Genomic DNA, 18221 nt, shown 5'->3' with positions numbered 1-18221 from the left:
AGTAGCTGCAATTCAAACCCGGGCCATCTGCAGCCAGACTTTGTGTTCCTCACCACTGTGCTGAGCTGTCCAGTGAGGTGACCACTAGCTACACATGGCTATTTAAATATAGATTCGTCAACTTCAGTAACATTAAAAATTCACAAAGTCCCATGAGTCACATCTCAAATGCTCACTACACACATATGGCCAGTAGCTACCACACTGGACAGTGCAGATACAGCACACGTGCATCCTCTCAGAGAGCTCTACTGGAGAGCTCGGCAAAAGACCTGGACACCGTGACCTGGATCCTTTCAACCCCCTAATCCCTTGCAAAACACACATGCACGCACTCCCCTCAGGAGCTGTGGTGTTCCTGCAGTGCACATGAGAGGGGTCATGCTGATTTGGAGATTCTTAGGCCATTTCATTGCCCTCTTGATGGCTCTCAGATACTGTGGCCTCAGCACAGCTCAAAGAGATAAATCTGAGATAGTTTTATGTAGGCCGTGCCCTTTCTCACGTTCTAAAATCTCTTTGCTGTTCTGCCCTCTCCTACTGGAATACCCAGGACATCCCATAACAAGCAGCAGCACTTATATCAAAAGAGGCAGGAGAAACGGCTGGCACATCAGCACTCTCATCGCTGCCGCATTTCGGAGATACTTGTCCTCGGGGCTTCTGCGATGCTGGCATCCTGTTACATACAGCATCCTTCCACTAGCTCCCATGAGACAGTGCTCAGTTGGGTTTAATGATCCCCACATACATTGACACCAATGTATCATGTCCTAAATGCCCAAAATTAGCAGATGAGGTGAATCCTGAAGATGATATAAATCCTACCTATCAAATAGGCTAAAGGTGAAGCCTAGCTCTGTCTAGACTGTCAGAACATTGTGAAAAGAAATGGGAGTCAATATCAGATGACCCTCCTACACGTAAAGAGATGCGGGGTCTTGGTAATCTAGAAAAGCACTTTCTGGGAGAGGAAGCAAAAAGGTATAACTCTAAATCACCTGTAGGGACTTCCCTGGTAGCACAGTGGTTAAGAATCGGCCTGCCAATGCAGAGGACACGGGTTTGAGCCCTGGTCCGGGAAGATCCCCCATGCCGCGGAGCAACTAAGCCCGTGTGCCACAGCTACTGAGCCTGCGCTCTAGAGCCCGCGAGCCACAACTACTGAGCATGCGTGCCACAACTACTGAAGCCTGTGCGCCTAGAGCCTGTGCTCCGCAACAAGAGAAGCCACCGCAGTGAGAAGCCCGCGCACCGCAACTAGAGAAAGCCCGCGCACAGCAACGAAGACCCAACACAGCCAAAAATAAAAATAAAGAGATGAATGAATGAATTTAAAAAATATAAATAAACCACCTGTAATTCTACCTCCCAGCAAACATTAGCACTAGTGTTTATATATACATTTTCTCACATGTGGCCTATTATACATTGATGTGTATGATTATACTGTGTATGATCTTCTTTGTTCAGTGTATCTGTGAACATTTTTGCATCTCATTAGACATATAATATGTAATATAATAGTAGCTACCCTTCATTGCTGCTTATTATGTGCTGAGGTCTGTGCACTTCACATGTATTATCTCAGTTCTCACAATAGTGATGATAAGTTAGTTACCATTATTATTATTATTTTACAGATGAGGAAACCAAAGCACAGGGATCAGGTATCTTGCCCAAGATCACACAGCTAGTTTAGTGGCAGAACAAAGACTGTAACGAGATCTGTCTGACCCCCAAACCCATGCCCTTTCTGCCAGGGTGCTCTTCTACAACAACATTATGCAAACTCTTTTAGCTCTGGAATGCATTCTTTGAAGGACTTTTTCTGTAAACCTAATATGTAAAACAGATAGAAGTGGAGGTGGACTGGTTGAAATAGGAATGGGAAACTCTCAGTCTCACCTGCTCTTGCCCCCCGACCAGAGGCAACTGCTGTAGCAGCTCAGGGAACCCCTTGCGATTGGGAAAGGCCAGTTTGGAAAACACTGTCTGCGCATCCTTTTAACAGACTGCACAGGATTCACTTGTATGGATATAGCATCATTGATGCAACCAACTGCCTCCTGCTGTGAAGAGCAATCTTGATGATGCATTTTGTACACAATCATGATTGTCTTCCTGGATACGTTTCTGAAAGTGAAATGTTTGGGTCAAAAATGTGCCCGTTTTAACACCAGACTCCCCTTTGGAAAGATAAAACCACATAAATTCCTGTCTGCAGAGCCAAGTTCTGCACATTCTCCCCACAACTGGATGTTACTATTTAAAACCGAGTTTTGTCAACTGTATATGCAAAGGTACGTTGCAGTTGTTTTAATTTACTTTTTTTTTTTTGGTTACTAAAAAATATTAGACATTTTAAAGTTTGTTGACTACTTACCTTCCTTCTTTTGTGCATATCCAGTTCATACTCTTTGCTTTTTGTTTTTCCTCTACAAGGGCAGTGGTCTTTTATTATCTATATGTAACATTTATTTTTAATGTAGGATTATTAATCCTTCATATGTCACGTAGAACATAGATGGTTAATATACTAATATATAGAGAGACTATGTCATGTTGAATTTTATCTTTTATTTATGCTGTCTTTGATTTAAAAGTGTTAATACTTAGACTATGTTTAGATATTCTCCTATATCTTTTAATTCTTTGATTTTTAAAAGACCTGAATTCTTTAATCCATTTGAAATTTGTTACATTACATAAGTAAGTAAACTAACTTCCTGTTATAACTAACTCACTTTAATTTTCTTATCTTATTGCCATAGCTAGAACTTACAGAGTTCTACTACATAAATTGCATTATATTATATAAATTGTAACTGCAGAGTTACAACTTAGCCTGGTGGTTCTCAGCCTTGGGCATTATTGCCTCCCCAGGGGACATTTGGCAATGTGTGGAGACATTTTTGGTTGTTACAACTCCTGTCGGGGAAGGAGTGTATGTGCTGCTGGCATCTAGTAGCTAGAGACCAGGGATGCTGTTAAACATTCTACAGTACACAGGACATTCCCCCACAACAAAGAATTACTGGCCCAAAATGTCACTAGTGCTGAGGTTGAGAAGCCTCTTGTTAAATAATAGTGGAATTAGCAACTCCCTTTTGCTTTTTGTACTTACTGCATTGCAAACCAGGGTTTCACTCCTTAAAGACAGCTTGCCTTAAGGTCTCTGTGATGATCCCTCTGGAATGCCTCTGTAAATTTATTCTCTACCCACAGACAGAGTGTTGCAGACAGTGCTGTAAAGGACATAGGTGCCTGGGTCAACACGGAAAAAGGAATAAAGAAGGAAAAGCAATGCAGTCACGAGTGACACATTAGCAATGTATAGTGTTTATTTTCCTGTCTTGAGACCTCTATGCTCCCCTGACAAGGAGGAATAAGAGCCTCTTCAACTACCCTCCTATTGATTCTCTCCTGGAACTTATGACCTCCATCAGTTAAAGCATCACAAGATTCACTCCGTAAGAATGTGAACAGTGAAGTCACGAAGACCTGGGTTCAAACCCCGGTCCCCTCACTTGCTGGCTGTGGGTGTGAGACCCTGGCCAAGGTCCTTTCCTCCCTGAGTCTCTGAGCCTGTTTCCGTATAACATGTACTTACCTTGGATGCCATGAAGTGCACTTTAGACCTTATAAGTAGATACCTAGCTCAGCGTCTAGAATATAGTGAGGGCTTCTTATACCTCCCCGTGGAGTCCCAGGCGTGTGCACCTAATGCTGCTCTCTTCCTGCTGAGTTCTGAGAAAGGCATGAAAAGCTGTGCTCTGGCACAGCCCCCGGGAGCCCGGAAGCCAAGAGAGACCAGCCACGAGCACCTGCGCAGGGTTTTATGCCTGGTATTTTTTACATCTTTGCTGTAAACCTGTGAGATATGTAATTTTATTATTGCCATTTTACAGATGAGGAAACTGAGGCACACAGAGGTTAATACCCTGCCCAAGGTCACTGAGCTAGTAAATGGTGGACTTGGGTTTTAGAGCCTCGCCCTTAACCACTTAGTCACGCTGCCTCCCCACCCCTCTCAGCCCCAGCCCCCCAGCAGCTCGGCTGAAGGACCCCAGTCCAGCTACCCCAGCTCCGAGGTTCTTCCCGTGATTCCTCTGGAGCCCCGCGCTTTTATCCTGAGGCCCGGGGGCAGCGCTGAGAACGGGATGGATGCTGAGAGGAAGGGGGTGGCACTTCATCAGAGCAGCTACTGGGGCTGCCACCAGTTGACAGAAAGAGTTCTCTGCTCAAACGCTGTCCCCAGAGGACCTGACACTTCCCAGCATCCCGGAACTGTCCCCACGGAGCTCTGATGGCAGCCTGACTGGCTTCCTGATCTTCGGAAATGTACTTAACTTCCCCATCCCTCAGCTGGTGTCTGGGAGGAGATTCAATTACATAGTAATGAGCCTGAATCCTGCAGAGCCTGCCTCTTAATCACCAGCTGAAAAATGCAAGCATCTAAGACACAGGCAGGCCACCCTGGCCATGACCCCATTAACCTAATCCTGTTAGACTCCTCTGCTCCCCTTGGCTCAGCTGCAGGACTGCTGTGGAAGGTGACCTTCCAGAACAGAGGGCTCCTCATCTAGGGATGCTGCGTCTGGGCGAGCTGTGCCTTGGGCGTGGTGCAGGTGTGGTCCTGCCACGGCAGAGACGGGTGGGGCAGGAGCTCTCGTGGCTGGACCTAGAGAAGGCCAGGGAGAAAGCTGCATGCCCAGGTGGTACCAGCCTCCCTCTCTGCAGGAGTCTCACTGCCCGCACCATTGTCAGCGTCACGCTGGGCGCTGCCACATCAGGGCTCTGATGCCTGGCACTGTACATAACAGAACATGCCATGTAATCCTCACAACAGTTCTGTACCTTCCATGCTTTACAGGCTAGGGAAACTGAGGCTCAGAGTAGTCGGGTAGCTTTCCCAAAGACACACAGCTGCAGAACTGGATTGGATCCCCGTTTGGGCTAACTCCAATGCCCACACTTTTGGAATCATTACAGAGGTATCAGGGTGCATCTAAATGTGTCTTTACAGAGTGTCCATTCTTCTGAGTTAGAACTTGTATGTAGTGTATGTCAGGGGATTGCTGGAGGCTTGAAGCTTTCTCCCCAGAGGACAGAAGAGGCCCCGCAGTACTGAGTGCTTTAGTGGGGCTCTGGCCCCCTGCAGTGCTGGGCCATGGAAAGAGCGGGGGTCAGGCTACTAGTCTACTGGGGACCAGGCTTTTGTGAGACAGTTTGAGAGACAGCATCTATTTCTACCCCTGGTTCACTCGGATGTGCTGCCCTCAGTCACTGGTTGGTCCCACCAGTCTACATTCTGCCCTGGGTGACCTTAGAACTGTTTAAGTGTGGACATTAAAGGACAGGAAACCTGGGCCACTGTCAGGAGGGCCAGGCCCCAAATCTATCCTTCCATTCTGGGTGAGATAGATGGATGGGGAGCAACTTTACTGATGTCACATTCTCTCTTGGCCCTGAGAAGGGGCTGATGGGTGCCTTGGGGCTTGGGTGGCGGCCTGATAAGAGGTTGGTGTGGGGTGAAGCCCTTCCTTGTCTCTCATACCCAGTCTCCCAGGCAGAGAGAAACCCAACCTTTGGAGCTCCAGCTGGGTCAGCAAAGACCCCTGAGCCCCTTTACTTCCTGGGATCTTTGCCTTCCTTCCAGCATCAGACAGGAATCAGTCCATCAGTAGAAAGGTTGAGCCCATGGGACAGGTCCAGCTCTGGATGTAACCAGGTGCCTCTGGGACAGTGATGAACATTACAGCAGTAGGAGATGGGCAAAGCCTGCTCAGGCATCTGGTCAACCAGGAAGGACGAGCAGAGAGGAGACAGGGTGGCCATGGAGAGTAGAGCAACCCACTGGGGTTTCAGTGCTCTCTCCCCTTTGCTTTCCTCCCAGAGACAGACCTCTTTATATTTTTTCTTCTTCCATTTGTTTTTCTTTCCTTTCCACTTCCCCTTTCTCACCTCCTGTAGATCTCCCATCTCAGAGTAAAAGCCAAAGCTCTTGCAAGGTAGACACGGCCCTAATGACCTGCTTGCTTCCTTCCTTCTGAACTCACCTCCTTACCATTTCTTGAGCTCCCCAGGCCTGCTGCCACCTTGGGACCTTTGCATCTCCTGTTCCCGTCTTCTCCCAGGTACCCACACGCCGCCCTCTCACTGCCTTCACGCTTTACTCAGCTGTCACCTCCTCTCTCATCCATCTGAAATTCCAACAGTCATCCTGGCCTTTTCTTACCTCATTTTTCCCTAGCATTAATGCTGGCTAACGTGTGTGTATATTATTTTTTATCTTGTTTTCTGTCTGTCCATCCAACTAGGATGGAACCTCCATGAGGGCAGGGATTTTTGTCTGTTTGGTTCACTGCTATATACCCAGAGCCTGGCACATAGCAAAGGCTTGATAAATATTTACTGAATGCATGAATGAGTGCTCTGTACTCACGCCCAGCGGACCTGAAGCCTTAGCGGGGTGCTGTCTCCTAGCCCCAGGAATGGAGTGGAGACTGCATTTGAACACAGAGCCACCCCCAGCCCCAGCATCACTGGCTTCTTGGCCGGACAGGTGCAGGGGGTGGCAGGTATCTTACTGTTGCCTTGGCTTTAACTCAGTCTTCACCAAGCACAGAAAATGTTGCGTGGCTTACCCAAGTGACACTTGAAGTTCAAGAAATCCAGTTGTTCCAGTTTCTGTGTGGACAGCTCTGGGGGCAGCCTCTTCCTGGTGGCATGAACAGCTTGACCCGAGACCTTTGTGTATGTTTTGATTCTCTGAGCAGAGAGAGCAGGGAGTGGGCTGGAGTTTGGGGGTTTCCTGAGGTCTGATTTCTGTGATGATCTCAGTAAATGCAGAGGGGTCCCATAATCCTGGAGGGGCTGTAGAAACCTGGGAATCCCCTGTTTAGGTTTGGGTATGAATTATTTAGAAAGGAGGGCAAGTCCTAATCCAGAAAAGCATAACGTGTCCCTGATATATTGTCAAGTTGTCATACATATGTGTCTGTGTCTGTGTGTCTGTATGTCCGTGTGTGTCTGTGTCTCTCTGTATCTCTGTGTATCTCTGTGTGCTTGTGTGTCTGTCTGCATGTAGCCATGTGTGTTGAGGAGATGGGCATCAGAAGGGCAGCTCTGGATTCTGCCTCCGTGACATTCAGGAGTCTCTGGCATGTCTGGTGTTTTAGTGGCTGTAAGCTCTCTGAGACTGAAGCAAGATGGCTTTCTCTCCTGCTGTTTTATTTCTTTAACACAGTGGTTTTCAACCCCGGCTGCATGTTACCTCAGCTGGAGAGCCTTATAAAATACCGAAGCCCCAGTGTTACCCCACACTGGTTAAATCAGAATTTCCGGACATGGAACCTGGGCCCTGCTGTGTGTCTGAAGCTCCACAGGTGACTCTGGTTGCAGCCAGGCCTGGGCTTCCCTGCTTTACTCTCCTGTGAGCTGTGAGTCAAGAGGCTGTAGTGAGACCAGAGGAAACAGCTCTGAACTTGGAGCTGGAGCGGTGGTGGGAGGTGTGGGTGGGGTGAGGAGGTGCGTTTCAGCACTGGTTCCCTCGTGAAATCATCTTTGACTTTGAGTAGGTTATTTTGTCTTTCTGGTCCTTAATTTTCTTTCTTGGTAAGACAGAGATCATTACACCTTCCTGCCTATCTCCTACCCATGGTTTGAGGTCATTTATATGAAAGGGCTTTGTAGATTCTGAAAGGTCACCCAAATGCAAGGAAACATTATTAGCATTATTTGTGTTAGCCCTTTGTAGAGACCAAAAGAGTGAGGCAGGAGGTGGGTGTGTAATTACAGCAAGGTCAGAGTAAAAGAAAAGCTGTGGGTGCGTACTATGGTTACTCTGTGATTTAGCTTTGCAAAGGTAGCCAAACCCGTAATGCCTGTGCTTGTAATTCCAGGAGCTGACACTAGGTGGTGCCTGATCCATGGTGTGGACTGGGAGGGTATCATTTGGGGATGGGTTTTGCCCCCTTTGCTTACAATACAGTTATTTACTGACAGAATCATTTACATATCAAGATAAGATTTTTAAAATAAATTTATTTATTTTATTTATTTATTTTTGGCTGCGTTGGGTCTTCGTTGCTGTGTGCAGGCTTTCCCTAGTTGCGGTGAGCAGGGGCTACTCTTCACTGCGGTGGCTACTCTTGCTACAGAGCACGGGCTCTAGAGCGCAGGCTCAGCAGTTGTGGCACATGGGCTTAGCTGCTCCGCAGCATGTGGGATCTTCCAGGACCAGGGATCGAACCCGTGTTCCTTGCATTGGCAGGCAGATTCCTAACCACTGCGCCACCAGGGAAGCCCTCAAGATAAGATTTTGAATGCCGTTCTCACGCTGTCTTTGCACAATTAGGTGGTGATCTTCATTCTGCCCAGGGGCTCCTTCTTAGTTTCCTCCTTTCCTGAGATTTCTGGCAACTGTAACACCAGCCCTCATTCTGGGGCCTGGAGTTGGCTCTGCCTGCCCAGATTTCAGAGCAACATCGAAAAGCTTTGCTTGCTGGCAGTGAACCAACGAGAGGCCCGCTTGGCTCCTGTGAAGACTTAATTAGCTTTTGAGCTGCTCCCCTGTCAATCTGGCTTTCTCTGCTCCTCCCTCCCCTCTGGAGTTTAAGGGGGAGAATCTCATTTTCTTCTCCCAGGGGCCCATTCCTTGCAAGTCACTGTAGCTTTCTTTCCTCTCTGTGATCAGGAGAGCCGGATGGAGGTGTCAAGGCAGTAATTGTAGAAGCTGACTGACACTTCTTCCTGCAGTTAAGGGAGAGCGACTTTGGATATGAAGCTACATCGCTCATCCCCACTGTTTTTGAACCTGACCCACCGACGCCACCCCCCCAACCCCATATGGGTTACTTCGCATAAAATCACTCAATCCTTTCAGAGAGCCAACCCAGCGACTTTCATCCAGTTTTCTTATAAGACCTAGGTTGTTTGTTTAGGCTTTTCCCCCTCTTTCTTTAACTGTTTGAGAACACATCTGAAATCCACAGTTGTGGATGTCAAGGCTCAGTGGGTGTAAATACACACAGAGCTTTTGGAATAACACACATGGAACAACTCACAGTGATTGCCTCTGGGGAGGGGATTAGGAGTTTGAGCTGGTCTGTGTACTCCTGTGAAATCGTCCATGGCAGCGAAGGCTTGGGATTCTTTGGCTGATTCAGTGCAGTCTTACTTCACTCCATCAGACCCTAAAAAATAGATACAGAAGGAAGGGGATGCCCCTTAATCCACTGTCTCACTAGCATGCCGGGTCCCCAGCGATCTTTTTCTTAGGCTTATGGGAGCTTGGGGGACATAGAGAGTGGGTTTTCCAGGATGAGGTACTCAGATAGGGACCAAGGTGAGACGTCAATGGGAAATTGCTGGGTGCTGTCAAAGCAAAGTCCTCACTGGCCACCGCGGGAGGAGTAGCTTGAGTGGAGACGGTGGAGGCTGGGAGCCTATGCAGCCTCTGGATTCTACCACAAGGCCCTTCACAGTGGTCTTTTGCCAGGTTCTCCCCACCCCCAGCTCTTCCCAAGTGCATGCCCTCCCCCTTCTTGGGCAAATTCCCCGGGATCACACCCAGCTTCTTGCCAATCCCCTCTAATATCTGCATCTCTTCCCTTCTTCCTGGAACCTCCTTTGAAGTCTGTGAGTAATCCTTCCTTTCCCCAGAGGCAAGGCCTTCCCTCTATTTGTTCTTTCATTGTAGACCAGATGGCCCATTACACCTTGATCCTCAACCAACCAAAGACCATCTCGCTTCTTCCAGGGCATACAGCTCTTTTCACAAGGCAGAGATAAGTAACAAAAGCAAAAACAAAGCAAAAAAGTTAAAAAAAGCAAAAACAGTTAAAGTTTCATATTAGGCCATTGATAGCCTACCTAGAAGTTTTAAATCCAGGTAGACTAGGTTTGCCTTTCGTTCCAGCCACAGTGTGCAGTTTTCTGGAGCAGGCTTTGCAGCCTCACCTCTAGGACTTTGCATGTACTATTCCCTCTGCCTGGAGCACACTTCCCTTCACTGCTTCTTCACTTTTTTGACCCCTGTCTTTTTACAGGGTTCCCCTTGGGCATCTCTTTATCCTGTAAGAGCCTAATTCTCTAACACATGTGCCAAACTTTCATTCAACTCATGAATGAGGTGTGATAAATTGTTACAGTAAGGTCTCCAATTTATCCACGCCTCCCTGTATCTATACCTTCCCACCCTGTGACATCCTTTGACCAATGACACAATAACAAAGGAGGAATAAGCAGAAACTCGAAAAGTACTTGCATATTGGTGCTTGCCCTCACTTGCTGCTCTTGGAATCCAGCAACCATTATATAAAAAGCTCGGGCTAGCCTGCTGGATGATGGGAGACACAGTTCCAATTGTCCCTCTTGCTCTGGTCATAAGCTGGCCAATCCTCTGACACGTAAGCAAGGACGTTTTAGATCACTCAGGTGCCAGGTGTCCTGCCAGCTAACTACAGGTCCATAATCATGTCCAGTAGAGTCTACTCATGCCATCCCAGACCAAAAGAACTTCCCAGCCAACATGAAGAATCAGGAGCTGAATAAATGGCTCTTGTTTGAAGCCATTCAGTTTGGGGTTTTGTTACACAGCTGAAGCTACCTGATACATGAGGGAATCGACAGAAAGAAAAATAGCTGGTTGACTAAAGATATGAAAAATTGGGATTTATGCAGTCAGTGGAAAAAAGAATGCTGAGATAAAAGTACCAATTCACCTTTTACAATGCAGTGTAAAACTGGTTAATATCCAACAGGGCAATAAAAAGTCACCCATTGCGTTATCTTCCATCAAAGACTCAGAGATGATAGTGTTTAGGAAGTGAAAGAAAAAGTTTACTTTCAAAGATGTCAGAGAATTAGGCTTCAGAAGGGCTGGCTTGCCAAATATAAAACACAATGAGCATTTAAAGAAAAAAGCTGCAAAATCACCAAGTTTATCAAGTTTAAATTAGCCTTTTCATGGTGAAAAACACCAGCTTTCTCAGATCACTATCATAATCCTAAAGGTCATGGCATATCTTCAGATATCAGCATAGTAAAAATCAAGGGTACGTGGATATTGTTAGGGAGATATTGCAGGTTTATGGGAAATAGCCAAGGTTTCACAATGTAGGGGACCAGAGCTAGGCAAGGTGATCCTGTTCTTTTCACTTTATTTTCCTTCCTAGCTGTGGTATATAAAGAACTTAATCATACTGGAATTAGAAAGTATTAGTGTCAGTTTTTATTTCTATACTTATTTACTGGACAGAAAAAAAAAATCTCTCTTGACCTGTTTTATATGAGTTAACTTCTAATTTTATGCCCAAGCTCTACTCAAGAATTTGTCAAAGATACGTTCCCATAGAGGTCAGGTGACCCTCCAGTGGGCTTCTTAGAAAATGCTCCAGCATAGCTTTAAATGGCCACACAGTCATCTTTTTGTCTTATTTGCAAGTCATGGATAATTTTCCCAAACAAGTTAGCTGCCCCTTCTTTGTGCTGTCTCAGCATCTGAACCCACTTATCACAGTCTGTTGTCATAAATGCCCGCTTGTGAGGTCTCTTCTAGACTCTGGCCTCCTGGAGGGTGGGGACGTTCCTAAGGCTTAGTACAGGGCCTTCTATAAACATTGTTGAATGACTGGATCAGCAGATTGCTACCTCATAGAACCAAGGACAGTGTTTCCCGTACTCGGTGCCAGAATTTCCAGGGGTGCTTTGCTAAGCAGCTTCCCAGCCGATGCCGGTAAAGTGATGGGCTGGAGCTGCCTGGTCCTGGCTGGCAGACTCGGCATGTCTCTTCACAGCCCTGGTTCAGTGACATCACATTAGTAGTCTGAGACTGGGCACGGTGGGAGCATTTTATACCATGGAACTTGGCAAATGCTGCAAGATGAGGGTTTTGGTTTATGAGAGCCAGTTTACCAGCAGGACACTATGCTTCTTCATCTCTGGTCCAAGGACTAATGTTTGAGAATTACTGACCTAGGATGGGGTCAGCCAGCTGCAGCCTGGGGGCTAAATCCAGCCTGCTGCCTGCTTTTGTACTGCCTGCGGCCAGGACAGTTTTTATGTTTTTAGAGGGTTTGTTGAAGAGGAAAGAGGAGAAGGAGAAGAATAAGAGGAGGAGGGGGGGGAGGGAGGGGAGGAGGAGGAGGGGGAGGGGAGGAGGGGGGAAGGGGAAAATGAGATAATACCTGGACTGCAAAGCCTAGAATGTTTTGTTGTTGTTGTTGTTGTTGTTTGCTATATGCGGGCCTCTCACTGTTGTGGCCTCTACTGTTGTGGAGCACAGGCTCCAGATGCTCAGGCTCAGCGGCCATGGCTCACAGGCCCAGCCACTCCGTGGCATGTGGGATCTTCCCGGACCGGGGCACGAACCTGCGTCCCCTGCATCGGCAGGCGGACTCTCAACCACTGCGCCACCAGGGAAGCCCCATGTTCCTTTTTTTGCTGAGTAGTATTTCACTGTGTGGATGTACCACAGTTTGTTTATTGAATCACTACTTACAGGACATTTGGGCGGTTTCCAGTTTGGGGCAGTTATGAGTAGAGCTGCTATAAAGATTTATGGTTTTGTGTGAACATAACTTTCCACTTTTGTTGAGGAAAATATTCAGGAGTGGGATTCATGGGTTATCTGGTAAGTGTGTGTTTAACTTTATAAGAAGTTGTGAAACATAGAAAACAAACTTATGGTTACCAAAGGGGAAGGGGAGTGGTGAGGATAAATTAGGAGTATAGGGTTAACATAATACACACTACTGTATATAAAATAGACACTCAACAAGGATTTACTGTATAACATAGGGAACAATATTCAATATCTTATAATAACCTATAATGGAAAATAATCTGAAATGTATGTATAACTGAATTACTTTGCTGTACCTGAAACTAACATAATACTGTAAATCGACTATATTTCAATTTAAAAAAGAAAGAAGTTGTCAGACTGTTTTTTAGAGTGGCTTGGACTACTTTCCATTTCCACCAGCAATGAATGAGCATTCTAGCTGTTCAACACCCTTGCTAGCACTTGGTACTGTCAGTACTTTTCATTTTAGTCATTCTAATAAGTATGTCGTGGTGTCTTGGGGTGGCTTTAATTTGCATTTTTCTCAGGCTTATTGATGTTGAACATATTTACTCTCATGTGGTGAACTGTGGTGAAGTGTCTGTTCCACTCTTTTGCCCGTTTTCAAATTGGGTTATTTTCTTCTTACTGAATTTTGAGAATTCTGTATATATTAAATTCTTTATATACTCTGGATACAAGAATTTTGTTGGGTATGTGATTTGAAAATCTTTTTTCCCAGACTGTAGTTTCTCTTTTCATTTGTTTAACAGTATCTTTTGCAATTTTCACTGCCAAAAAACCAACCAAACAAAAACCTTTTCTGGTTTTTAATTTTGATGAAGTCCAACTTATAAATCTTTAAGAATGAATCATTCTTTTGCTGCCAGGTCTAAGTACTTTTTGTCTAACCTGCCTTACATTCCTGGGATAAACTCTGCTTGGTCGTGGTATATTGTTCTTCTTATATATTGCTGGATTCAACTTGCTTATATTTTATTGAGGATTTTTACATCTATGCTCATGAGAGCTATTCTTTATTTTCAAATATAAGCATTTAAAGCTATTAATTTCCCTCTAATCCTTACTTCAGCCATATTGCACAAATAGGTTGTATTTGTTGTTCACTTCAAAATATTTTCTAATTTTCCTTGAGACTTCGTGTTTGGCCCTTGAATTATTTAGCAGTGTATTGTTTGATTTCCAAGTGTTTGGAGATTTTTCTCAGCATGTTCCTCCTTGGGTTTATCCTGTATGGGACTCTCTGTGCTTCCTAGACTTGAGTATTTCCTTTCCCATGTTAGGGACGTTTTCAGCTATTATCTCTTCAAATATTTTCTCAGGCCCTTTCTCTCTCTCTCTTCTCCTTCTGGGTGGAAATTTTTTTTTAATATGTTTTAAGCTATCTAGTTTTATTTATTTATTTTAATTAATTTATTTTTGCCTGTGTTGGGTCTTTGTTGCTGTGTGTGTGTTTTCTCTAGTTGCGGCAAGCAGGGGCTACTCTTCGTTGCGGTGCGTGGGCTTCTCATTGCGGTGGCTTCTCTTGTTGCGGAGCATGGGCTCTAGGCACATGGGCTTCAGTCGTTGCGGCACATGGGCTCAGTAGTTGTGGCTCACAGGCTCAGTAGTTGTGGTGCACGGGCTTAGTTGCTCCGCAGCATGTGGGATCTCCCTGGACCGGGGCTCGAACCCTTGTCCCTTGTATTGGCAGGCGGATTCTTAACCACTGCACCTCCAGGGCGGTCCCCTGGGTGGAAATTTTTCTTTCTATTATTGATTTCAATTTTAATTACATTATAATCAGAGAACATATATTGTATGATTTCAATTCATTTAAATTTAAGATTTGTTCAATGACCCAGCATATGGTCTGTCATAGACATTTTTGTGAATGTTCCATGTGCACTTGAAAGGAATCTATATTCTGCTGTTGTTGACTGGAATGTCTTATAAAGGTCAGTTAGAGTCCATTGTTTTATGGTTTATCAGTTCTGATAGGACCGAAGAACCATATAGTTTATAGTTGAAACCTTGTTGGTTTTCTCTCTGCTGGTCCTATCAAATATTGAGTGAGGAGCTGAAGTCTCCTAACAAATTGTGAATTAGTCTATTTCCATTTCTCCTTTCAGTTCCGTAAGTTTTTGCTTCTGTTATTAGCTGTATATACATTAATGATTGTTCTGCCTTCTGGTGAATTGACCCTCTTATAATTATGTAATGTCCCTCTTTATCCCTGGTAATTTTCTTTGCTCTGAAGTCTGCTTTGTCTGTTATTAATATAGATACTCCAACTTTCTTTTGGTTAGTTTGCATGATATATCTTTTTCCATTTATTTACTTTTAACATACGAATATTATCTTTATTTTTTTAAATTTTTAAATTTTTTTTTTTTTTTTTTTTTGCGGTGCGCGGGCCTCTCACTGCTATGGCCTGTCCCGTTGCAGAGCACAGGCTCCGGATGCTCAGGCTCAGTGGCCATGGCTCACGGACCCAGCCGCTCCGCGGCATGTGGGATCCTCCCGGACCGGGGCACGAACCCGTGTCCCCTGCATCGGCAGGTGGACTCTCAACCACTGTGCCACCAGGGAAGCCCGACATACCAATATTATCTTTAAAGTGAGTTTCTTGTAGGCAACTTATAATAATTTTTAAAAATCCATTGGCACAATCTCTTTTAATCTGTGTCTTGGATTTAGGGCTACCATTTTATTATTTGTTTCTCTTTGTTCTCTTTTATTTTTTGTCTTCTCAGTTTACTTAGAATCAATATTGCACCACTTCCAGTAGAATGTAGACACCATCTCACAACTAGTTACCTTTGCCCTTTCCCCTTATATTGTAGTCACCTTACGTCTTACACCTACGGACATTAAACATGCCATCAAGAACTTGAGTTATTCTGGAATTAATTTTGGTTACTCAGCTCTGTTGGTTTGTTGTCACACTGCTCTGAGACCTGACCAAACATGTGGCTATAAACATGACACATGGAATGTGGTAAACATGTTTTTTAAATAAAGGAAAACCGTTTCTAGGACAGATTTTTATAGATCCACCCAAAGTGGGTGTGGGCAACAGAATACTATCATTTTGTAAGGGTTTTGAACATTTATAAGCAGAAATGGGGAAACTTGGAGAAGCAGGGTGAAAGAAGTCACTTTAGCTGGAATGTAGGTTAGAAGAGTGAGAACATAAGCTATCCAGGGAGGCTGCGGAGACAAATAAACAGAGGATGGGTTGACAGATGGTTGGTGGCTTAAGAGACATGGACCTCTTAATTCCCCTGTTTCGACACTCAGAGAAGCTGGAGCAGAAAGAGTTTTGATTGATAGGGATTGAATCCCAGCTCAGCCACTTAGGAGACATTGACCCTGGGACAATTACTTCTCCTCTTCCAGCCTCAGTTTCTTTATAAGGTAGCTGTGGAGAGTACACGAGTTTATGTACGTAAAGGAACCCACCCAGTGACACATATGAGAAACGTTGTAACTGGTGGTGATTATTATTGCCACCCAGGCCTTCCTGTGTGTAGTCTGTGCTCTCGTAGACATGTCAAAGCAGCTTATTTAATTAAAAAAAATTGACCTGAGGTTTGCCCTGAGAAACTTTCCCTTCCTGGTGGTTCTCAACCCTGGCCACACATTAGGGTCATCTGGATACTTTAGAATATGTGTGGGCCCCCTCCGTCAGACGTTCTGATTGAATTGGTCTAGGGAGTGATAGATAGATAGATATAGATAGAGAGAGAGATAGAGAGATAAAGATAGAGATACATAGATAGATTAGATAGATACATACATACATAATAGATATGTAGATATATAGATAGAGAGATAGAGATAGAAGATAGAACCACCGAGAATTGTTCAAGTAAGAATTATTTTGGTGGCAGGGAACGCAAATGTGCTAATGGAGGTGGAAGTGTCCAGTAACTGAAACATCCATATCCCCAGGTCTGCGTCAGTGTATTCTGTCCTCTCACAGCTGTGCAAAGAAATTCCCCACATATCTTTCTATTGACGTAATTCTAAAACATACATAAAATAGAGGTAATTGTATGAATGAACCTCCATCAGTCAGCTCTAACGATTATCAGCGTTTCATCAATTTTGTTTCATCTTTCCTGCTCCCCACCCCATTTTCTGTGTTGGATCATTTTAAACAAATCCCAAATATCGTGTTCTTTTTCATTGGCTTTTTTTTAAAACCTCCCCAAGTGATCCTAATGTCGGCTGGGATTTGAAATGCATGAGGCAAATCTTCTTAAAGTCACGGGCAAATGCTTAATTAGGAGACCAAATCCTTCACAGTGTTTCAAATAAAGCCTTGGAATCCGTCTGACATAGATGTAATGTATGTGCAATTTCTTTGTGTATACAGTAATTATGAATTAATGGTAAGTAGCTCGTGTAAATAGGTAATTAGCATTATGCGGCTAAAATGAGTTTTCATAAATTTTTCTCCCTGTCTTAGTTCTCCAAAATCTGTAAACAACACTAATGTAGTTTAATTTTCATGTCATACCCATAATCACAAAAACACAGCACTGACACTCTTTAACGAAATTCAAAGATGTATGGATCTTTCTCCCCAGAAGTCAGCGTGCAGCATCCGTGGGCCTGCCTGGGACCCAGAGATCTGGCACTTTCTGTTCAAACCCCTCCTGCCTCCTGCTACTGCTACAACCTAATGTTTCAGGTAAGACACCTCTAGTGGCCCCAGATTTGCCAGGCTCTGACTTGAAATCATTTGCAATGCAGTAGTAGGCTGTGAACAAGTGATATTAGATTGATCTCTGCTCTCAGTGGAAAAACAGCTAGAAATCAATGGAAAAACCAATGGTCTTTTGATGGGAAAAAGAGAAAGAAGAAGAATTTAGAATGTTTATCATTCATTCTTTCAGTGAGTACTTATTGAGTATCTACTACGTGCCAACCATTGTGCTAGGTGTTTGGAATATATCAAAGAACCAGATGGACAGAGATCCCTGCCATCACAGGGTGCACCAAAGGAGTTGTTCCGCGTCTCCCCAGAAACAGCCTCCACAGTCTGTTTTGCCTTCATGTCAATTTTGTTATCCCTGCAGTCAGCTGTGGCCATCATGACCCCGTGGCAGTCCCCTTGTTCTAGGAGGCTGGGACTACAGAAAGCAGCTACAGCAAGGGGAGGTGGTATATTTCCCATACATTTCCCAAGCTGGACTGAGCCTTTGGGCAGATAAATTTGACCTTTTGGCAGAGAGGATGAAGAAATGAATGCCAAAAGTACGGACTAACCCCAGGGCTCAGTCATCTGATGGCAGACCCAAGGAGAAGGACTCAGGACAAACATCAGTGGGTGTGGTACATGCCTGTATATGCAGGAAAGCATTGTGGTCAGTTGGTAATATCTACTATGGAATCTGGAATGGCGAGTAAGATAAGCAGCTACTCTCTTAATCCCTGTGCTAAATTTTGAAATCCCTCTCTCCCTGTCCAACTCCCTTCACTCCCGCCCCACCTGCAGGGAACTATTTTCTGTTCCTCTAGCTTAGTTTTCATTTTCTTGAGTTTTATATAGAGGGAAACATACAATATGTGCTCTTTTACATCAGGCTTCTTTTTTTTTTTTAATAATTATTTATTTATTTATTATTTGGTTGCA

The 18221-nt window shown here is 44.7% G+C and overlaps 1 protein-coding gene across 7 annotated transcripts in view; it reads left to right on the top strand.

Annotated features, from left to right (window-relative positions):
* Positions 1–18221, top strand: part of ADPRM (ADP-ribose/CDP-alcohol diphosphatase, manganese dependent) — a 381091-nt gene that overhangs the window by 54920 nt on the left and 307950 nt on the right. For all 7 annotated transcript variants that reach the window (XR_012328492.1, XR_012328489.1, XR_012328490.1 and 4 more), the window contains exon 4: positions 17173–17276. The gene's annotated coding sequence lies outside the window, so the exon portion shown is untranslated. The remainder of the gene's footprint in view (positions 1–17172; positions 17277–18221) is intronic.

Source organism: Tursiops truncatus, chromosome 20 (genome assembly GCF_011762595.2).
Source record: "Tursiops truncatus isolate mTurTru1 chromosome 20, mTurTru1.mat.Y, whole genome shotgun sequence".
In the NCBI taxonomy this organism is placed as follows: Eukaryota; Metazoa; Chordata; class Mammalia; order Artiodactyla; family Delphinidae; genus Tursiops; species Tursiops truncatus.
This window is presented reverse-complemented; position numbering and strand designations above follow the sequence as displayed.